Source organism: Barbatula barbatula, assembly GCF_947034865.1.
Source record: "Barbatula barbatula genome assembly, chromosome: 3".
In the NCBI taxonomy this organism is placed as follows: Eukaryota; Metazoa; Chordata; class Actinopteri; order Cypriniformes; family Nemacheilidae; genus Barbatula; species Barbatula barbatula.
Window position 1 is genome coordinate 24,889,532 of NC_136764.1, and position 24,654 is coordinate 24,914,185.

Below are 24,654 nucleotides of genomic sequence, written 5' to 3' on the forward strand. Positions count from 1 at the left end.
GGCACGAAGGCTGTTCATCTAGTTTCCAGAAGTAAACTGTCAAAAGCATTTAACTTGCATGCTTGCATTCACACAGAGTATAATCCATTTTCATAGCAACTTGACGCTGAATTAAATCACCTTTGGAAAGCTTGCACTCTTTTTGTCTCTTTGCGATGTATCCAAGGCACACAGGCTGAAAAGGCATGTGTTAAATTTTTGTTGGTAAATCCCAACAAATACAGTAGTACTGTAAAACTGGCATGTTTTCATCTTGAAGTTGTTACCTAGCTACAGTAATGCCAGGATGGAAGCTTGCAATTCTACCACATTCAGACCCAAAAGTACAATGTAAAAATAGACCTGATGATGTCTGGTGGGTCTCAAGCAATCAAACCAAGAGCCTTTATGTAATGTTCCTTGCTTGACGGCACAGGCGTGTTGATTTATTGACAGCTAATTATATCCGCCGCAAGAGTAATGCTGACCATGCGAAACTTTCCTGAAAGACAAGCCGAACGTCTCCGCCGTGATGAAGCGTATCAACTATTCTAACAGCCTGATGCCCTCCTAGGAGGTGCCATGAAGGTTCTTTTTCAATCTCTTTCTGAAAAGAACCGCGCAGCCGGCGTATGACTTCACTTTCTCTGTTGATATTCATTTGCTTCGGACTGCCTGCTGAAACATTAATGCCTGCCTCAGTTTCACTGTTTCTCACTGAGGCAGGGGTCCCGCTTCCCAGCTGACAGCACAGATTGCACTTTGCCCGGGAGAGCGAGTGTCTCTCCCCGGCTTTCCAAGCATGCAGGATTAGTTCTAGAGCGGCTACTGACGGAGATTTGAGCTACCTCTAGAGGCTTCTGGAGGAGAATGCCAGCGCATGGCAGATCAATACAATGGAAGAGAGGGAAAACATGACAGGGGGACTGAGGAATAGGGAGGATCGGAGCAGGAGAGAGAACGAGGGGGTGTCGCTGTGAGAGGGATGGAGACACGGAGATAGTGTGTGAGAGAGAGAGAGAGAGAGAGAGAGAGAGAGAGAGAGAGAGAGAGAGAGAGAGCAGGAGCAAGGTGCACACGCCGCTCTGCTTTCTCATTGCAGCCGCGACAGGCAGCCAGAGAAGAGCTCCGGTGGCAACAATAGACTTCAGAATTCACAGCCCGAGCGATCAATACAAATCCTCCAGAAACACTGTGAGGGCGAGAAAGCAGCACAGGGAAGAACAAGAAGAGGAGAACATTTAAAGACGACGAGCGAGTTCTTAAACTGGGTAAGTTGAGCAGCTTGTCTTTAATAAGCAGTGCTGTACTTGAGGGGGCTTTGCAGGAGGGAATGGAAGGAGCTCAGGTAATGAATTGGGTTGTGGGTTGTGCATCAATCCGAGTATTATCACCGTGAGGTTACTGAAGTCACAGACTGAATGCCATGTAACTAAATGTCGTGTAAACGTGTTACATCATTTAAATGGTGTTTAATATTCATGTAGTGGATTTTACTTGGCGGGCGTTACAGAAGTATTCATTGCATTGATATTAATTTCAGTTGCTTGTGTAGTTACATGTGTATAAAGGTTTTATAGAAGTTGGTTTCACATGCACTTTTGATGCTAACTTAGGAAAAATATATTGTAATAAATCCTTATTAATTATTTTAAGAATAAATATAACAAATATTACAATATTAGTCTAGTTTATTGTCCATTGATGTGTAAATATTATGTTTTTCTGTGTACGTTTTAATGTCTAATTGATTACATAATATAGTATGATTATGAATATATCATATTATAATATTATTATAATATTTTAATCTTATAAATATACGTATGTATGTATATCTTTTATATGTGTATGTATAAATGTGTATATATATATACAGTATATACATTTTTACCTTTTTTTAAAACTTGTTAAAGTACAGGGTTAGGGTTAGGACTTTGTTCAAAATCGTTGGCTGTATGACAAACTCTTTACCGTACGTTATACCAGTGGTTCTCGAACTGGGGGCTGTGAACAGATTTTGTGGCATTTTATAAAATATTGAAATTATCATAAATGTTATACAAATCAAACATTAGAAAAATAAGACCACGAAGTAAATAAATTGACGTTCCAGCACTGAATACCTGAATATGTCTTTGGTTGAATTAAAATACAAATTTAAGATTATAAATCTTTATTAGGGAGCCGCAAAGTGACGCACCCTATACAAAGGAGTCTTTGGGTCGATGCCAAATAAATTGTACCATGTGTCCCACGGTGTGACAGTAGAAATATAGAAAAAAGAATTAAGAATATAAAACAACATAAGAGAGATTTATCTTCATTGTTAGTTTTTTGTCACACTGTAGGACACGTCTGGTTTATTTGTCAACTTGCAGTATATACAGTAATTGTGTACGAATGTGTATGTTTAGTTTTAAAATGACGCTCTTCATTGCTCTGCAGGCGGATATTCTTATGTTGTTTAAAAAAATCAAATGCAACGTTTTTGTGGGTCAGCTGAATTATTTCAAAGTTTGCCATTGAGTGCCAATTCCCTGCAAATCCGGCTGGAGTCCGTTTCAAGAACTAGATACGATCTGATTGATTTCTGTTCCATTTTCAAACTAAATGTTTTGTGAATATGATACCATCCTCAGTGTACCCACGAGTGAGCGATTATTGTTGTGTGCAGTGGAAAAACTTTCCATCCAAATAGTTGGATGCTGTTATGGGCAGATAATGTTGTCACCATCCATCTCGCAGGATAAACTCACTATTTATTTCCTGTGCTATATACTGGACTTTTTATTTTAGAGAAATCTTCTCCCCCTCGCTGTGTGCATCCATATTTTCTCCTCGCCGTAGAGCTGCATTGTGAAGGATACTGTCATATTTCCTAAGTGTTTGATTTGTCAAAGTCAGTTGAACATATTGTCCACGGGCACAGAGTGTGGTATCGGCATGATATTAAAAATCTGGTGTGGGGGATTTCTACAGATTTATAGTGACTGTATAAATCCTTACACCTCGAGTTCTCTTTTTTTCCCACCACGCTGGCATGTGACGAACGATCCCGCACGCCTCCCCACGCGCTGCAAGATGAGAGCCCAGGGGTACGTGGGTAATCTCTCCGTAGGTAGATCACACCTCTAGGTTGCTCATTCCTTCCTCCCTTCTGCCTCTCTTTCATTAGTCTTAGGCATGATTTCAAAGCTTCGCCAGACTCTGAGAATTCGGATAACATTCTCTTTCCTCCCTCCAGCAAGCAGGCCTATCTATTAAACATGCTGTCATCAGAAAGCCTTCACGCTACACAGTAGAATTTATGTAAATGTAAATCAATAATGTGGTTGACACACATTCGATTTTAAAATGTTTGCTTTGGGTGAAATGGAAAACATCACACTCATTACCAACACAAATGCATTTGAATTGGAAATGAGTGCGAGCGCTTGGATCTTTTCATTGGAATAAAGCATTACGAAAGGGGCCGTGTGTAAAAGATCTAAGCAAATTTAAACATGCGCACGTCCTAAACATGTGCAACATGTCCAATTTTAGTTGACAGCCAATCAGAATTTTCCATGAAAGTGCCATTTCTGACCAATGAGATTTCACAATGGCGGGCTCCTCTGCGCAAAGTGTTATTTCTGGTTATAACCAAAACTCATTTGCATTGAAGACTTTTCTAGTTGCTTCTTTATGTATAACGCCTGTAGTACACAGCGTTAAAATGACGTAACTCAAGCCGACAGTGATGCCCATTATGTATAATACTCACATCTAGCATGCATTGCATGATTTCAATAGAAAGTTTCATTCTTGTACTGTCTTGGTGAGAATAATTAACATGTACCGGCACGCCAGTGCGTGGCCAAACAGCACAACTGTGTCGATGAGGAAATTAATAATTTACATAATATTTCTGTCCGGGGGCTTTGCCTCTGTTCAATGCCCAGCAGTAACAGTCTTGCACAAGTTTCATCCACTGTTGCTCTTAGACTACAAAATGGTACCCACAACAGCCCCCCCCCCCCAATTGGCATGGGCTCTTAGGGGAAATGCAAACGTTTTTAAAGGAAGTTGGGCAGCATATATTGGACCTCCCGAGAATCATTGTCCGAAATAAAAGCAGCTTGTGACTGCCGTTCACTATGTCCCAGGGAGCCACACTCTACTTCGAACTGCTATTAAATGTCTTTCAATTGACTATTCCTTTTGTCATTGACTTAAATACAGCTTAGCTGATGGATCCGTTTACCATAATGCTAGGTTATTGCACTTTGTGTGCAATTTTTAATGTTCTCCTGCTGCTGAAAGGACCCAATTGTGGACTACTGTTCTCAATTTAATTACCAATTTTCAACATAAGCCAAGTACACATTAGGCCAGGAATAAATGACTTTGTAGAAACTAAGCATTTCTCGTTCACCGGTCGAACACCGAAGTTGTGGTCCGTTCTGTCACGGGTCCAATCTGTTTGATAAATGTTCCGCTCTGAGTTGTTGTGGCGTTCAACTACAGAAAAGTTGAATAGTAATATCCGAGTACAAAAAGTGGAGTGGAGAAAGAAAATGAGTTGAACCTCTGCCCTCTGCTTGGGCAAACACTCTGAACCCACTTGCCACCTTTTCTGGTTACAAACCTATCCAATTCATGCTCGCAGATCCTTAACAGACTCTGTTGTAGCCAGCGGGGGGAGCAGGTGAGCTCCTGCTTTGATTGAAAAGGTGCTTTAAGCTTGATGATCATCTATGAGACAAAAACGTCATCATGACACTCAAAATGAACAGGATGAACATTAGTTGGTTAGTGGAATTGGTTCATTTAGCATTACATAGAGCAATTACAGAAAGTCCATGAAGTTAAAAACATTACACTATTTACAGTTGATCTAATTTAATAATTGTCAAATTGCTGCAACACTTGCAGCACCAGAATCGAATACCGTGACTGTTTTACAAAAGAAAAATCCAACCAATAGAACATTTATATTATGATTACTAATAAAATATATAACAAAATGATTAATATAGCTGCAAGCAGCAATTATGGGGCCAAGCTCATAAAATGCAGCAAGCACAAGAGCAAAAACGGCATATATAGAACGTACATGAAAAACTCACAGGTTGAAAAGGACCCAAAACTAAGAATACATATAGAAGCACAATTAGCAATTAAACCTTAAAACCTGCTGTACAAAAACATAAGAGCAATCCAATTGTCAGAAGAGAAATCCATTTATTTTGTCCTTTGCTGACAGAGCATATATCTGAGCGATATCTTTCAGGCCGTGGAGACAGAATTCCTGTTTACCAAATAAAAAGACTCTTACTGTAACTTTAATAGTGAGAATGCAACAAGTCAACACTTTCCGCGTCAGGCTTTTTTGCATGTGTGCTTACATTGACACTGTGAAAGGCATTCTGAGCATTTTAGATAAATTACCAGCTACTGGCGTATTGAAAAGCTTTGCTTAGCTCAAGAAAATCAGCAATCAATGAAAGTCTAAAAAACACTGTTATATAGAGCTCTGTGACAAAGAACATTTGACTTGTCAGCTAGCATTCGATCAGGGCCAGCTTACAGGCCGATGGATCGCTCTGTAAAGCTCTGGAGGAAATGTAGGATATTAATATATCAGCCGCGATTAATACACAAACAAACACACAGATGAGAAATGTCTTTACTATTAGAAATGGGCCAGGGTTTTCTTTAAAGATAAGATGCTGTGTGAGGGCAGAAATGATTCGACTGGATAGTCAAATAAAGCAGATTTGTGTAAATCATTTATTACATCATTAGGTTGGATTGATCATGCTTTCAAAACACTTCTAAAGTTAATCTTATTGGTTTGGAGGAATTTTTTTTATGTACTTTAAATCTAACTCTAAATATGCTCTAAATATGACATTACTAATCCAAATGGGAAAGTGGATCTTGTGACATTTGTTCTGATGGTCAAACAGTATTTTCCAGTCTTTTCAAAACAGCTTGCTTATTTCAAGACCTTTTTCCAAGCGCTTGCTTCATTGAGGCTCCGATAAGAAGCTCATGCCATGATCCATTTCAAGAAACGCATGCATTCTCATTTTTAAACTGCATGCTTGTTTATCTCGCACTGAAGATCCTGCAAGTAACAAAACACAAGCCTGGTTCAGATCAGAAAAAGAACAGTGTGGATGAATTTGTCTTTTCGCAAAGCGTCCAGGTCAGAATTAGTTTGAGGCTTTACAACAGCTCATGGGTGTCTGTGCGTCGTTTAGTCGCACACGCTCATTTTCATTTCCACCGTGGGTGAGGTTAAGTTTTCCCCCCCAATCAGGTTTGCCGCAATCTTGCGCCGGTTAATTGACATGTGATTAAGGAGTAAAACAATTATTTGCTCCAGTGAAGATTCCATCTGTCTGCAATTAGACAGAATTGTATCATTAACTTAATATGTTATCTGCTCGCAAATTTCCTCCCCGCTAAACGTTTCAAATGGAAATGCGCCGGCTTGCTTGTTTAAGAGACTGCGGCTCTGTGAATGCACTCCCACTGAGATACAGTTGTCAGATTCATCTTTCCGATAAAGTGTCGTTTTCAATTATTGCTGGTTTTCCGACACTTAAGCGGGATTTTAGAGGAGACATGGTCAATGCGTGCTGTCACAAGCAATCATTGACAAGATGTCAAATCTACATCCCTAAAGGACACAGAGTACAGTGTCCATTCAAACTGATGATCGACATGTTGAGAGGGGCAGAGGAAATAAACCTATCCACATATTAAACGTAGAGACATTTTGAACCAAAACCACTAGTATTATTTCACACGAAAAGCCTAAACAAATGATTTTTTAATGGCTTCCAGGCAGTGGTAGTAATTACGGCGGTGGAACTGATTAACTTCATCCAATAATTATACAAATATCATTGATTTCCTGCACAGTAGACAGAGCTCGGCTCTGAACACCCATCATCCTCCATCCACCGCTGCTTCCTCTTCTCCCTCAAGCAATAGGCCAATCAGATGTCTGCAATTTGAGAAGTGCAATAACAGGCAGACACATTGATATTCAGCGCGGTCTTCTTTGTATCTCTTTGTAAACAGATAACGGATAGACGAGATTGAAAAGAGGTAAAGTTTGTTGGAAAAATATACATCACACTCGTCTGGTGGAGCCGGAATCAACAGATCTGTTATAGGGATATTTACTCTGACCCTCTGTTTGTAGTTGTGCGGCTGGCTCATTTCGATCTTTCAGTTGCTAGTTCTACCCATCTGTGTGGGCAGATGGAGATACACTCCCACATAAAGTTTCTTTGCCAATTTCTATCCTTCCTGCTTTGTAGTTAAAAGAGAGAATTGAAGCCTTTTTTGAATGCTTTGTATCTTCATAACCAGTCCAGCTATACATTCATCGTGTCTTTCGTAGACCTTTTGAGAGTAACCAACAGTATCTCGATGGCTCAGCTGTATGCATGCGGAATGATATTATTGTATGTCTCATTTGAATGGATGAGTTCGGCTGATCATCAGGGAGATTTGATCTTTAAACAAAAGCCCACACGATTGCTGACGGGTGTAATATTTAAATAGATTCTCCTTTTCCAACAGAGTCAGGGAGGAATTGCGAACAGGTTTGAGGATTTATATTCAAATACACCCAGCATGTTGTTATTTGATGTAAATTCTTTTGGTCAACATTTTGTAGAAAGAACTGCTAGGAGATGTAAGACATTTTAAAAAGATGCTCTTAAACCTTTTTTTAGGTCTTTGATATTCCTCAAGTTTGTAAAAGATTCCGAACCTTTAAATAATTTCTGAGACAGAGGTTCACAGGTGGGTTTGTCTAGGTAAAAAGGGGGTTGTGAACCAGAAAAGACTGAAAACTAACCTACAATGGCAGATTTTTCGTTAATAAACTTGTATTTCTTAAAAATATATAATCAGATTATAATGTAATAAAATTAATATAACTATATTATTATGCACCGATGTTTAATTGATCTTTCACACTATCGACCATCGACTGTTTAGAAACAGATGATTATCAGGACCGATATATCCTGTCAATCAAAGAAATATACATTTAACCTTCAGTATCGGTATCGGCAGATGATGTAAATAATATAAAATATTTTACATTAAAACTAAACCAGTAAACAGTAGATTGTCCATTCAGCCCTGTACCTCCAGTATTTACAAGTATAGTCCCTTCCCTGCTCATCAACCTTGTCATTCTAGTATTCATGGCGTTTTTTTGCCTGACAGGTCTGTAAACTCATAAATAAGCACGACACATCCCCCATCCCCACTGCCACGGAGCCGGTATGGGCTGTGCATGTTTTTAAATGCTGTTAATGCGTGCTGGCCTATGGAAAACACATCCTCGGAGAAAACAACTCCGGTCTGATTAGTGTTTATGAAACCTAGCCACGGTCTGCACAGTCTGACTTTATATTTCACATTACAGCCCAGCAAGACAGTACAATGAAGGCTTTCTGGATTGACACTGTGTGTTGCACAGTAGATGAGTGTTTTATGAAGTTGGTGACAGGTTTTTGTTACAATCAGGCCCTTTTGAATGGAGTTTTTCTTTTCTAATTTTCAGTGCTTAGCTTGCAATTGAAACGTTGCAAATGTTGCATGCTTGCAAATAAATGTGATTAAAGCAAAGGCTTGATTTCCTTTAAAACCACCTTCCCAATGTTGATTTTATTTTGCTGAAAGAATGGGTTGTTTGTGTATCAACAGCTTTTGTGGAAAGCATCAAAATCACCATCACAAAGTATCAATCTTAACCATTGATTTGCCTTGTTGTGAACTATAGCTCCATAGAACATTGGGATTTTAAGATACAAATCATTAGCTGTCCACAAAAAGCTAAAGAGAGAAATAAATTGGCATTCCCATGCGTCATGCTCGATATTCTCTTGACCTCAATGTGTATTGACTTTGTACTCTGTAGAGAGACAGAACTGACCAGAGAAACCACATAAAAAAATGCAGTGACCTTTTACTGTGTGTGCCCCGATGAAAGACAATGCGTTTCAAACCTCCATATCTTAAAATACTGCAGCATGCATATTGTTTATAAAAATGAAACTGTTAAATATTATTCAATGTATGAAAATGTTTCAAAGTTTAAGGGACTGGCCAAAAAGTTGCTGTAGGAAAAAGATCGGCTTAAGAAAGAATATTTGAGTCTCTTCCTACAGTGGTTTCTCTGAGTAAACAGTGTGGCTGTAACTTCTTTGTATTCTGCGAACATTCAGCTCCGTTTCATTTACTATCAGCTTTGCCTCAGAGTTGAAAAAAGAAGAGCCATTCATGTCTCCTATTTGTGTCATGGTTCTCGTGGTGAGACACGGAGAGAGGACCCAGGTGCAGACAGCGGGTAAGGGGTTAACATATTTTAATAATAAATAATAAAACATAGACCCACGTGGGGGTAACAGAAAAAAACAGGGATACAATAACATGACAGGACAGGACTAAAACTAACTACACTTAAACAAGACTTAAATTAACTTTTGACATGAACTACAAATAACTAAACTGACAAGACATGAACTCACCAACCAAATCACAATGAACCAGCACAAGACAGAAGACACAAGGGCATTAAGTAAGGGAGCAAATCAAGAGGGGAACAGGTGTAGGGCATTAATCAATAACGAGGGTAACGAGAGGATGGGAACAAAGACGAGACCAGAGAGAGTGTCTGTAAGACCATAATAATTGCCTCTCTTCACATTAAACATGAGGTTCTGTCATGATCCTGCCACTACACTAAGAGAAACATGACATGATGCAGCAGAATCATGACAATTTGTTTATTCATCTATTCATCACTGTTCTACAAAAAAACATTTTTGTGCACATTAAGTAGATTATCTCGATCATTAGCATCTCGGAGTATTTACATTCTTCTAGTTGTTATTTAATGTGGCAAGACGAGTAGAACACGACCTTCCACCAATGCAGGCTGTGTGTGATAGTTAACTGCACGGGTCACTCACATGTCACTGATGTTTCCCACCGACGCGCACAATCCAGGTGGTCATTGGCAAGTTCACACACACACAACATGTGCGCATTACTATGAGTCGCTGTTTGCTGTGACAAATTAATTGAGCCTGAGGACGAACGATTTGATATATGAGACGTTTAAAACTAAACTAACTGCGGAGGAGTTCAGGAAACGTTATTTATCTGTTGATTTCTTGAGACAGCGCTGGATCATTTCCGTTCATTTTCCGGTCAGTTTACAGTGGTCACAAATAATTATTGCAGTTACATATGAGTTTCAATGTCTAAAATGTCAACCTTTTGAGACGATACAACAGAAATCATTTCAGGTGCAGAATGTAGATTTAAAACATTTCAAAACAATTGAATACACATTATTAATCACAATAACACATGATAATTTCAAACATGACTTATCAAGTATGCAGGGGAAACAGATGGAAAACAGTTCAGTCCCCCCAAAACAAAATCTATCATTATTACTGACCCTCAAGTATAAATGTCTTTGTTCTCGTGAACGCAGTGAAAGATACTTGGAAGAATGCTTGTAACCAAACAGTTCTTGGCCACTACCATAGTAGAAAAGTATAGTATTTATAAATGTCTTTTCTTCTGTCAATCACAAAAGAAGATATTTGGAAGTAAGTAGGAAAGCAAACAGTATTAGGGCACTTTTGACTACCATTGTCATTATTGTTACTGTGGTAGTCAATGGTGACCAAGAACTGTTTGGTAACAAACATTCGTCCAAATATCTTTCTCTCTATTTCATGAAAAGAAAGAAATGTATATAGATTTGAAGGTGAAACTGAATGAAAGAATCACCAGTAACTTTAACTGGCAAGCAAAGAGCCACCAATGACACCACTATGGCTTTGACTCATGTACCTGTATAGACTCAACAAATGGGCTGGAAGACGGTTCTATCCTAAGCTACTTACAGAGTAAAGATAACAAATAAAATGTCTATTTGAAAATGTGCATGACATTCACATTGTGGTATTTGTCTACGGTCTTCGTTTTCTTTTTCAAGTTGTACTGTACGTAATGTCTTACAAAACACTATATTTGTTGTTAACCCTTCTATCTCTGTACATCAGTTAAACTAGTTTACAGATACATGTTACCACACAAGTTTCAACCTTGGTCAGTGGACCAAGTCAAATTGTTAGCCCCACAAAATATTGAAAGCCAAATTTGAAGATGAGAAGAAGACATCTGTCCGTCGAGATAAGGCAGAAATTATTCCACTGCACAGGCACACACACAAAACCACACTTTAAAAACCACAGGCCTTTGAAGTTTGATTATTCAAATGAACACTGGCAGAGTTAAATGTGAAAAAAGTGAAGTGGAAACAAAAGCTATGGGGGAAAGGAAAACCCAAATCCCAGAGTATTACACTGTGTTTTTATTTTACTGAAAGAATAAGTAGTACAAACTTGAAAACACAAAGTTACCGTTTTCCTGTCCAAAATAACCATCCTGACTTATAGAAACAGTGTCCGTGCCTAGATGTTTGTCTCAACCCCAGTTGTGCAATCGCCAGGCCGCAGAGAAAAGAAATAAGATTAGATCAAAGTTGCCGGGCATATTTAAAAGGAACGCATGCGCCAGGGCAGTCATGCTTGAAATTGAGAGAAATCACATATTCAGCCAGACATGTTGGATCACATAAACACTCATTGTCAGCCTATTGTGAAAAGTCCTTTACCTGTTCTAATATGATGAGAATGAAGAGGCTCGTAGACTGGAATCTGGATGAGCCGACTATCACAAAGCACTTCAAAGGTCACCGCGTTTCAAATCTGACCATAATTTTTAACGCACACGTTTATGGTACAGTGACCTTTGCAATGAGGAATCAATTGTGTTGCCAAAGAAACAGTGATGTGCTGAATGAAAAAGAGGTCACATTTATATCATTAAAGTCCATTTGAAGGGGAAGAATGAAATCTCAGTGGACATCCCAGAGGGGTGATGTTCTTGAGAGAAAATTACCTTTATATCCTGTTTAAATTCGTTTAAGGGCTAGTTTCCACATGCCTTGCTCTTTAATAAAACTTTGCAGTAAATGTTTAGAAACGTTAAGACAAAAACTAAAGCTGAAATGTGTATTTATGCAAAAAACTATCTTTAATAGCATCTGTTTCCTAAATTGTGCTATATTGGCTGGAGTGGTGTATGTTTGGGGCGGGACTGTCTGATTGTTCAGCCAATAGCAGATGAGGGTGTGTTTGGAAAATATTTTTTTTTAAACGTGTACTTTTTTGGCATTTCTATTGGGTGAAGTTGGAAGAACCAAATGTACCAAAACATTTTAAAGAATAGCTACACTGAAATAAATCTGTTGGATAAAGGTGATAGATCACCCAAAAACAAAAACTCACTCATCATTTTCTCGACTTTTTGTAATTTCAAACCTGTGTGAACACAAAAGAAGATATTTTGAAGAACGTTGTTAACTGGCCTCCATTCACTTGCATTGGTTTAGTGTCCATACAATTGAAGTGAAAGGGGAAAAGTGCTTTTGGGTTACCAACTTTCATCAAGACATGTGAGTAAACTATGACAGAATTTTCATTTTTGGGTCAACTATCACTTTAACAAAATATTATTAAATATTAAACCTAACCATAATGAACTTAAGTTTACTCAGCAGTTTTTATGTTATAATTTTTTTAAACAACACAAATCATTCATGCTAATTCTACCGTGAATGGATTAGGTTTGATAATTGAACACATCTGTTTTAAGGAATTATGTTGAATGAACTTGTGAAGTCAATTGGACCAGCAAAAATTCACATTACAGTGAAAGAAAGTGACTTACAGATATAGTAGCAAACTGTGTGAATAACACCTTTTCTGTCATCAGAACAAATGTACCTGTCCTTTAAATTGCTGCGGCCGCTCATTAAAACACTCAGGCACTATATCTGTCTTCACTGAACAGCTCACAGGATCCAGACTGCTGGAAACGAAGGAGGAAAATGCACCATTAAAAAAGTTAAAGGCACATTTACAGGCAGTCCTTACGGATACAGCTTTAGCACATCACTAAAGTTGTCTTTTTCTCTCCAGTGATCCTGTTTAAACAAGCCTAAGAAGCCACAGTTGCCCAATTTCCATTTGCGTATTCCTTTTTCGGGCCATTGCTTTAAAATAATCTAAGCCAGCCATGTAATTTAACAACAACAAGAACTTGGTCATTGTGCCATGTTTAAGCAGTGTGAGCCCACATTTCCCAACAATACTCCCACAGTAATGTTCAACAAAAGCTGATCCTGATTTATGGACGAATGGAGGAAAGATCAATAAATACCTTTTGGCTATTCAACACATCTAAATGTTCTGGCATGATTGTTATCAAGAGCAAGGTCAATTTTGATCTTTTTTTGGACAAGCAGTGCATTTTTTACCATTCAAACAGTTTTATCATTTATTGCATAAGCTGGTGAAATTTCAGAGCTGTCCATTCAAAGTAGCATTTAACACATCACATAGTCGCCTTTAAAGACTGAAAAAGGACATTCTCTGCACGTCATACCTGCACATCGTATCTGCCACTTTCTATACTATTGACAGTATGTTGACGTAGTATCTGAGAAAGACGCTGATATGTGAAAGTTAATTCAAAACGAAATGATCAATTGTTTGATGTTAGATGTGAATAATGTAAAACGTACAAAAATGAAATGCTGCTTTATACACATTGAAATAGTTCGATTCATTGAGTTGTTTCGTTAAATGCGAAATGTGATTTCTTCCTCGTATAGTTTCTTTGAACTTGCCCCAGAATCACGTGAAAGTAGATCTGGGCATTAAACTGAAATAAAACTGGTTTGCATAAATTTCTTTTTCAATTAGACAGGGAAGCGAGGGAGAATATTGAGGTGCGGTAAGGAGCTGTATTTTTAGACAAAGCCAGCCAGCAGTGTCAGGACCTGAATAAGTAGTTCCCATTTCTTCAGTCTCGGATGTTTCAACTTCATGACCCGCGCAGGCCGTTTACTGTCAGTGCGGTTGCCAAGGAAACGGGTGTCAGGCTTAGATGAAGGCCGTTGAAAACAGACAGGAGATTTCGGGTCTGGTGCACCCGCTGCCCTGGGTTTTACATCATGTGCACTATACTCCAGAAAAAAATAAACAGGGTCTTCCTTATGCAGCAGAGCTGCGGTATGAATTCAACAGTGAGAGAGTTGTACTGTGAGTCAGTCTGTGGAGTCGCCAGATCATGTAACCGTTCGATAAGCTGCCAAAAGTCCAGCTGGCTGTGTCCCGGGCTTCCCGGGCAACTGGTGTAAATTAGTGCCCAATCCGACTCCCTACTGTCTGAGGAACAGTGTTTAGACTGTATGACCCCAATGGTATAAGCGGCCCACCTGCTTACATGATCATCCCAGGACTGTGGCCTTTCATCAAAGCTGACGTTAGGAAAGGGTGAATGTTGCTTTACAAGGGCAACAAAAGCTTCTCGCTTTCATCCGTGGGTCCCTCTGGAATTGGTCAAAATGGACCTGGAGAAGACCGGAATAAGGTTCAATCCAGAGAAGAACTGTGTGTTAAATCAGTTCATTGACTATCGGACTCACTCTTTGGCTTGACATTGAGAGTGAAAGAGACCATCAATAAATTAGAGTGGCTGTTGTGACGCTCTCCCATCTTCTTCCATTAATGCTGCTGTGCTGCTTTATTGTTGCTGGATAGCCGATGCGGTAAACAAATTTAGTGTAATTTATGTGCAAATTGTAGTAGGCATTCTGTCTCTTTGACATATTGTTTCTTACCTAAGCATTTGTTTACTGAATTCATTAACCAACGTCATTTTAAAGAAATCATAAATTGGGTGACTCATAATAGCGTGATCATTATTTGTGAATCCTGTTTAGCGTGGTTCCTTTCATGCATGGCGATCATTGAAGTAATTCTGTTGCAACAGTACAAATATAGAAACAATTTTGTTTGCACATTTGCCTTTGAAACTTCAGCTAAAGTAATTTTTTGTGATTTAATTTTTTTTACATACAGTAACCTTGATAGGTTTAATGTTGACTTAGTGTAAAGCCATGTAAAAGAATTTAACCAATCAATATTAATATAATTAATTTCAGTATTACAAATTTAAGCATGTGGCAGTATATTGGCCAATAATCGGTATCAGTCGATAAACAAATGTTCACGATATCGGCCGATAGTTTAAAAACAGCCGATGATCAAGGCCGATATATCCCGTCTTTCAAAAAAGGACAAGAAAATGCTAGGGATTTTTGCTCTGTATATACAAAATGTTAAAGCGGGCGTTCAACGTTGTTTCATGTATTCTGACTTCTTTACAATTAACACGTTAAACGTGTCGTCTTCTCATGCTTAACATGGTCAATGTGTCAAAGACGAGTTGGACGTATAACGTAGTATTTCTGTGCTCGATAGGCTCCCCCAGTGTTTGGAAAGATTTTGAAAAGTTTTAATCGAACATGAAAATCCGTTTCGTAACAACTTTTCTCAGTCCCTTATTCTGTTGTTAGTGTTGATAGTGTTTGTCTGTTCACTGCATTTGGGTGATGAAGGTTATTTAAACGGCGAATGTAACGCTGGATAAGGAGATCGTTTGAATCTGATTTTCGGTCCCAGCGCTAAAAGATGCCGGATATGTACCGCAAGTGGTAAGTGAAACTGATGTCTGTGTTTTGTTTGCAATGTGTGCGCACATGCTTTAGTTCCGCCTCCCCCACACACGTGTCGCATGTTTTCGGGAAATAATCGTACAGCTGAATCTGTCGTTTATAAATGTGTTTAAACTAAAGACTCTACAGACATTTGAAGGGTGCGATACTATTCTGTAAGTACTCAAGATTAAAATGAGATATACAGATAAGGCCGCTTCAAGAAATGGAAACTGTAGACAAAAAATTGTACTTTTAATACTGTTTTGTCAAAGTTGACATTTACAGCAATGAAGACGCATTGCATATTTTTGTCATGGCTTTGACTTTTTTGATGCTGATGTTATCATTTGATCGAGACTTTATCAGGGGTGCCACAGACAGTCACATTTTATAAATTTTCTCCTCATCTCGTATGACTAATTATTAAAAACTCTTTGGTATCAACACGGACGGGACATTTGCCTCTCCAGACGCTTCAAATACAGAGCAAAGCAGTCCATTCCCATTTAGGAGGTAATAAAACACTGGATCCCTGAGGAAAAGTGCTTGGCTCTCCAAGCAGTGGAAGCTGAACCTCAATACTTCTCTGCCACGTCTTCTTTCTCACTGGTTTCTTGCACCTGCCAAGCGGCTGAGACTTGTCATGAGCGTGTCAACAGCATTACAGGCCAATCCAGCAGTCACCTCGGTGACGACCGTCAAATCTCTCTGTAGTCCCTCCAAATCCATCTATCTTCTTAAGCCACCCCCTTTCCCCCAACATGGGCGGCAGACTCTCAGCTCGTCTTAGCCTGCCTAAAGAGTTTCTTTCAAGGTTTTTCTCCTCATTTCTGTGAGCTCGGAGAGCTCCTGAGGGCATGTGTTCCTGGCAGCAGCGCTACTTTTGTACCTGTTTTTGAACCTGCCATTCCGCTTGGATGCCAAAGACTCCCACGAGACACTCCTGTCCGTTTGTCTCTGTCTTCTGACTCACAGGTGCTGGGTCTCACTTTCATCTTAGCCTCCTACCTCACATTAACTGCATCGCTTTATGCCTCACCTCACTCGCTATTTCCCAAATACAGACAAAAAGGCTGGTTTATATTGTGATCACACATCACATTGGTCTCTTGTGAGAGTATTGCCTGCAGATGAAGCAAAGGTTAGATTGTGATGGGAGCACAACCAAAACATTGTTTTTACCTGATGGGCTTTTATTAGATTTTTTTTACATGCATTTCTAAGAATTTTGTTTTTTATAAAACAACAGTAGTGGCTCTTTATTCTTTCAACATGTGCTTCAACAAAACAAACACAACACATCTGTAAACAGGCACCGAGACTATATGGAAACAATAGTTAGCACAAGCTTTCGGAAAATGTAAATTCTCTCCTAGTTTATTCACCATCGTGTGGTTCAAAACCTGTACAGTATATATAAAAAAGAAAACCGAAAAAGAAGACATTTTGAGAAATGTTTCAGTGGTTTTGTGTCGATACAACTGAAGTCAATTGAACCCTCTTCTCTCAACAGGTGGTGGTCTAGCTTTTGTTGAAACTAGTAACTTTGTATTAGCACCTAATGTACTATTGCTCTTTTGTGACATATCGCTTATTGCTCCCCGAACTCTTTGTAAGTCGCTTTGGAAAAAAGCGTCTGCTAAATGACTAAATTTAAATCAATGGTGGTCAGTGTTGTTTGGTTACCAAAATTCTTCAAAATATCTTCTTTTGTGTTCTGCAGAAGAAGGTCACAGACATTTGGAATGACATGAGGGTGAATTAACGACAAAGAATTTTCGTTTTTGAGTGAATTATGCCTCTAAGTTCTCATCTACATCGTGTCCTCTCAGGGTGCACACCTTAGGATGAATGTCCTTGCTTGCCTTCTCCATCTCTTTCAATCTTCTGATTATAGACTGCCAGATACATTCAATATTCATTGTGTCCAGGAGGGACACATAATAGAATGGATGGCGGTCATCAGAAAAATAATTCCTCTTTAGTCTTATAGTAAGGTATTGGGAGTGAAGTATAAGATGAAACGATGGCTTTCTGGAATGTGACAGCATGAAAGCGCAGTGCCCTTATGTGCCAATCTAGTGCTTACAAGGGTAATAGTTTTCGATTTGACAGTTTTTTCAATAAAAACATGCAAACGTGTACAGTGCTATTGAAACTCAAAGCTGCAATCTTGTTTGTTTAAACACAACACAAACCACATACAGATAAGTGTTCAAAACATTGTCCTTTGATTTGCAACAGTGAATTCATAATAACATTAAGGCCCGGTTTCACAGACAAGGCTTAGTTTAAGCCAGGACTAAACCGTAGTTAACTTAAGATATTTAAGGCACTTTTATAAGATTCCTTGGAAAAAACCTTACTGGTTTGCATTGAGACAAAAAATGGCATTGACATATATAAGATATGTAAGGGGAACTTATTTTCAGTCATGGCAGGTCAAACATACATTTTAGTCTGGGACTAGCCTTAAGCCTTGTCTGTGAAACCAGGCATACAAGTTGAGTCAGGTGCGATTTCACAGAAAATATCAGTTTGATGTCAATTGTGACCCTGGACTGCAAAGCCAGCCATAAGTAGCAATAGGCAACAATACATTGTATGGTTCCAATATTTGTATGCAAAAAATCATTAGGATTTTAAAGAAAGATCATGTTCCACTTGCTAAGTCATAAAAATTTCTTCCAAATAACGCACATCCACGAATACCTGACAGACAAATAAAAAAAAGTACACTTACACTCTTCTCTCAACAGGGAGCAGACTTTGTATAAGCATCTACTGTACTATTGCTCTTTGTATGACAAAGGCTATCCCTTATTGCTCCTCGAACTTTTTTTTTACTGCAAGTGTCGATGGCGCCCCCCATGTAACATGAAAAAATGCCGCCCCGTGCCTAAAACCCCTACTGTTTGTGAGTGCAGCAAAATCACAAACAAAACAAGGGCTGGAAAACACAACTACAAACTTTACCTGCTGCCGCCCGCTTTTTGGGAATTACCCACACAAGTTTGGTATCTATGTAACGCTTAGAAGTTCAGATTTCAGGTTTTTCTACTCGCAACAACATCATAACAGCGGTAAGCCCAAAGAGAGCGTTAAAACACACTGGTTTCTTCTCAGCAACGGCCTTCTACAGCGCCTCTGATGGACAACTTGAAACAATTGTTATCTCAATATTTGGATTTTTTGCACCTTCAGATTCCAGAGGTTTAAAATGTTGTATCCCAGCCAAATATTGTCCTTTCCCAACAAACCATACAATGGAAAGCCTATTTATTCAGATTTCAGATGATTTATAAATATCAGTTTCGATGTTATTACTCTCTTATTACTGGTTTTGTGATAACCTGCAATTTTATGCTTTCAACAAAGTTGGCAATAGACAGGCAAAAGCTACAGACTGCAGCTTTAAAATTTCAATAAACAAAATGTATAGAGCAAAACCATCCGTATCTACAGTTTATGTGGGAAAAGATTGCATTCATTTTAATTGAATGCTTTTTTATTCAGGCAGAAACAAAATGATTCACATCTGTTCCACGCATACTGCTGTAGTGCAGACTGTCTGAGGAGTTTGAAACCATAAGGTCTGTGGGTGTTGTTTTAATATATGCTGTAAAATGTCGCTCACACATCAAAACCTTACCACGTGTCTCCTAGCTGTGTCTATTTCGTCGCTTGTAGCGTCCCTACTTTTGGTTGTCCTAGTTACAGTTATGAACCACTGCTGTTCATGTTAGTCTGTTTTGATTTATTGGTTTAATGCTTCAAAGTATTGACATGAAGGGAATTATGGATTTATTGGGAAATAAGTATTTTATATAGATCAAACGTACGCGTAACATATTAGAATAAAGGAACAGTTCACTCAAAAATGAAAATTCTGTCATCATTTACTAATTTAAGTTAAATGTGTTTGTTCTGATGAACACAGAGAAAAATATTTGCAAGAATGTTTGTAACCTAACAGATCTTGGCCGCCATTGACAACCATAGTAGAAAATAATTACAATGTGTAATGAAGTTTCATAAAAGGGAAGGAGGCGGGACCGGCGAACATTTAACACAACTTTAATTAAATTAAATAAACAAACAAGGAAGTAATAGGCCGGCAGCCACCTCACGGTAGACTGCCGGCCATAAAACATAAACACAAACTTAACACATGTCCGGGCCCGGTCCTCTCTCGTCAAAAGTCCCGACGCTCGCCCTCTTAAGCTCCTGATCTTCTCCGTGAGATATGTGGGACTGGTGCGCGCACAGATGATTCCAACTATCACTCACAGCTGATTCCCCGCCTCACGGATCTCTTCCCGCCTTCCTCACCACACAATGGTATTCAAAAGTGCCCCAGAACCGCTTTCCTACATTCTTCAAAATATTTTCTTTTGTGTCCAAGAGAACAAAAAAAATTTTTAAGCAATTTTCCAACTATGAGATTCAATGGCAGCCAATAACTGTTTGGTTACAAGCAATCTTCCAAATATCTTTATCTGTGTTAATCAGAACAAAGACTTTTATAAAGATTTGGAGCAACTCGAGGGTGAGTAAATGATGACAGAATTTTCATTTTTGGGTGAACTGTCCCTTTAAGTATAAAACAGAAGCAATGCATGATCGTTTCTATTACAACAATCTCACTTTGCATTCATATAAAGTAAACCTGTTGTGTTGCTCATGTCAACAAACGTTGCCAAGCTTAAAAATGAATGAGATCCTGTCGCTGGTCCTATGAAGGTATACTAACTCTCTGTGGGTTGGCTTTGAGGTGTCTTGTATGCGTCAAATGAACTTTAATTGTATAAAGACCTGTGATGTTTTCTCCTTCATAAACGACCAAGTGCTTTATGCATTACGCTCTTCCTATAAAGCAGTGTGTAGTCATGAAAACAATTAGACATGGCTATAATTCCAGCATATTTTCCGCAAAGCTAATAACTCCACGAGTGCAGCATAACGCATATTTATCAAGGCTTAGAGGATGTGAAGTGCACCAACAATTTGTATAGGTACACATTTCATCCAAAGCAATTGTTGCGGAGAAACGGCAATAAATTTACACGCTCTCATACGTATGCATAGAAACTCTCTGGAGGTAGAGTTATGGCTGCAAAAAGATGCCTTGTGTACCTCTTCAGTTCACAATACTTCAGACTCCTGACAAGGAACAAATAGGTGTCCTTATACAGCCATTTATAGTCTGTCCTGAATAAAAGTGCTATGGAATGAAATCGCTGTTTTACTTCTGTGAGTAAATGCGGTTTGGTTGCTCATTTGCTGAGGTGCTCCGATGAATGATATTGCTTGCTGTTTTTTTAGCTTGAAAGTTTACAGGCATTTGCATGCAGAAGCAGGCAATTGAAGGCCAATTGGCCCAGCGCTTTATAAGCTTTAAAGCAAGCGGGCCAAAAATCTAGACGGAAAGATGATCTTTCACCCCCTTGCATAAATAAAACAGTCCAACAAGCTTCAGTTCATTAGTGAAGTAATAAGCATTGAGTTATGATGGAGTTTTAGAATTCACTCCATAAACCCCATAAAGTCAATTTTGCCAAAGTAAAATACCTCCGTGTCACGACCAGGAGGAAATATCACAGTCATATTTCACTTTCTATTAACATAATTTCGAAGTCGCCCCGGGCAAGATTTGTATTTATACCGCGTGAGCGCCCCGCTAGAATCTCAGCTGAATTAAACCCGCCGCCTCAACGTAACTGTGACATTTTGGCTGCATTAATATTATCCTCACTCTCGTGAACACTGATTAATTACAAGACCTCCATAAAGAAAAGGCAACAGTTGCTGGTGTGTTTGTTAAATTACAGCCTTTCCTTCACATTTTCATTTCTCTTTGTGGTCTCTAAGTACTGGCCAATTAATGTAATGTGCTTAAGTCTTAAATGGCCACTCTGTTGAGATGTGCTTAATGAATTCTGCTCATTCATAATTTCCCTGCATGTAACCTGGTCTTCATAAAGGTGTTTCTGCCAAGTTACTGTATTGTAGAGTGAGAAAGAGTCAGCTTTGCTCGTTTTTATGGTTGGCTAGCATAGGTTTGGTTGGTGCAAGTCATTTGTTTGGCTTAAACTGAGTTGGATGGAATTGAAGCATCTCAATGTGTTAGTTATAGAAATGTAATGAATGATCACCCTGGGCCAGTTGAAAATCGATTATAAAATGTGATGATTCAAGTCGAATGAGATGTTAAATGAATCGCAATGCACATGTCTTGAACAGCATGGGTTGCTGCGTTTACCACAAACTTGCTAAACGTGGATATTTCTTAAATGTTAAAAAATCCACGAAAAGCACAGAGCACGTCTTTGTTTGTTTATATTAAAGAGACTTTTTAATTTTATTTTATTTGGAATTTGTTTTAAAATTGCAGTTTAGTTTTGATATTTAACATAAAATATAGATATGTGCAGCATTTGAGAAGTAATAAAAGGGCGCTTGTTCATTTCTAATTTCACAACTCCCTTTGTAAAAATAAATCGTATTGTGAGAGATCAGTATTGTGAATCACATCGTAAGTGAACCGTTGGTTTTTTAAAGGGACAGTTCACCCAAAATGGAAATTCTGTCATCATTTACTCAACCTTGGGTTGTTGCAAACCTGTATATAATTCTGGTCACACTTTATTTTAAGATCCAATTATTTTTATTAACAAACCATTAACTACGACATTTGCCTCAATAACCTCAACATTTGGTTCTTGTTAATAGTTTGTATGATAGTTTTAGGAGCTGGGTATGATCAGGGATGTAGAAAAATGGTCATACAGAATGATAAGTGCTTGATAAGTGCTAATAAACAGCCAATATCTAATAATATGCATGTTAAGCAACTTGTTAATAGTTAGAATCTTCGTTCTGCTAAAAACCAAACAGATTTCTTCCCCTATTTACTGCCTTATAAATACTATAGGGATGAGATCTGTTCGGTTACTGACACTCTTCCAAATATCTTCGTTTGTGTTCAACAGAACAAAGACATTTATACAGGTTTGGAACAATCTGAAGGTGACTAAATGATGACAGATTTTTTTCCGGCGAACTATCCCTTTAACAGAGCCTGTAATCGTGTGAGTCATATCGATGTTAATCTACAGAAATTCACACTCTTACATACACAAGTTTAAGAGTAAATTGTGATTTAACAAGTCGAAATCCCTCAAGGCTGCTGTGTAATTTAACAGTGTAATGTACTGTCACATTCTCATCGTGTTGTGTAACCTTTACTCAAAGGCTCATTACAACTGCCGTGTCTATATATAAGATAAACTTCAAAGTGAGTTCATACTCTCAAGAGAAACAAAAATGTCAGAGATTATAATAAATATTGTGTATGGTAGGAACAGGCAACAGGCTTCAGATCCTCCCTCTATTATGAGGATTATTATCTTAATTCTTATTGTTATTAAAGGAAGCGCTCATATGCACATCTGTGATTGCCTGTGGGAGAAAACTATTCTTGCCAAGTCTGTCTGGAGCAGGTGCTCCTCATCTTCTTCCCGGATGGGAGGAGTAGACGAATGTGTGATATAATGTCACATTTTTAAACCCATGGTAGAGATTTTCACTTGTACTTTTTACTCCTGATATAAAGATTGGTGAATTAGCCAACCAATGATGTTGAGAGTCAATATGATCTCTACAACTCACCTGTAGAAGTTGGTGACATTATCTGCTTTGTTATGTATGCTTTTGTGAGCCTTTTGAAGATGTGAAAGCATGGTGAAGCCTCCCAGACCCTTTCATCTCAGCCCTTCTAAAAATCCCAGATTTAAGCTGTCATGCTTCCTAAAACCCTGGGTTTATGCGATCGCTTCACATCTGCTTAAAAATGCAGCAGTGAGTCAGGCTATTTCACTCTGTATCTTTCCCTTTAACAGTTTTAAAAGAGTAAATATTCCTTGACTTTTAAGGTAGTGTCCAAAAACACGTTTACGTACATACAAGGTGTAATAACACTATTAGTTTGTTATAATAGCCAGTTTTTCTGACCTTACTTCTTGACTGATTCTCAAATGAGTCGTTGGGTGAATCATCCGTCTAATCCCCTCCGTTCCGCTAGTCTACTCTGATCTGTTTGGTCAGATGGTCTAGTCTGCTGTGATAGGTCTACCGCGAATGAGGCTCAGGAGTCCTAGCTAATCGTAGGCGGGGACTATATGAAGCGACATAGATCAAAGGCGGTCCCGCAAATCGTTTTCAATAATTTACATGATCTCGTAATATGTGCTCTTTAACGTTTGTTACCTTACAGAACATGCTTCACATCTTTATTCATCATGGTTTTCCATTCAAGTAAAATTCCAAAATAAAATGCAGTCTTATTTTTATTGTATTATCTCTTTCCTTGTACTGTTTTTTGCCGTGTTTTCTCTAATCTTAAATACTGTGGTACAAATAAATAAAACTGGTTGGATTTTTTATTTGATTGTAAACTGATGTCGGCAGATGTTCTAATGTAAGTGTTTTTATGCTACATTCAAGAGAGCCAAGTTGGTAGTGAATGTTATGGCGTGCACACTGCAAAGGTCCTGTGGCTGTAAGTAAACTAGTGCGGGGTGGGATGGGGGTCTTAATGCGGGTCAAGACCAGTCGCTTAAAGCACGTCATTATAACGAGTGTGAGTTCAGTGGTGGTCATTAAGTGCTGATGGCACAAAGATAAGTTGTGGCCATTTTGAAGTGTAGGGATAGATGCCAGTGTTTGCAGGCTGTTGGCGATATCTGTCAGGACATCAAACAGCTATGGATGGCACTCGCTATGCACCCTGCCAGGGATTCCATCTGGGCCAATCAGGGAGATCAGTAACACCCGGTGAAAGCTATCCATTAACATTTCCAGTCATCTCGATGGCACCTGAGCCGGGAATGTCACATGACTTAAGGGCTCTGATGATGCAGGAAGAGGGGAATGTCCCGTGGGCCTACATACCTTGAAACACGTATTATAAAATGTAATATAAACATTAGGGCGGCAAACGA

The 24,654-nt window shown here is 38.7% G+C and overlaps 1 protein-coding gene across 2 annotated transcripts in view; it reads left to right on the top strand.

Moving 5' to 3' along the window:
• Window positions 1-1,074: 1,074 nt before the first annotated feature.
• tnr (tenascin R (restrictin, janusin)) overlaps window positions 1,075-24,654 on the top strand; it is a 124,995-nt gene continuing 101,415 nt past the window's right edge. The window contains exon 1 of one of the 2 annotated variants that reach the window (XM_079453430.1): window positions 1,075-1,250. The gene's annotated coding sequence lies outside the window, so the exon portion shown is untranslated. The remainder of the gene's footprint in view (window positions 1,251-24,654) is intronic. The other variant, XM_079453431.1, reaches the window with a different exon arrangement.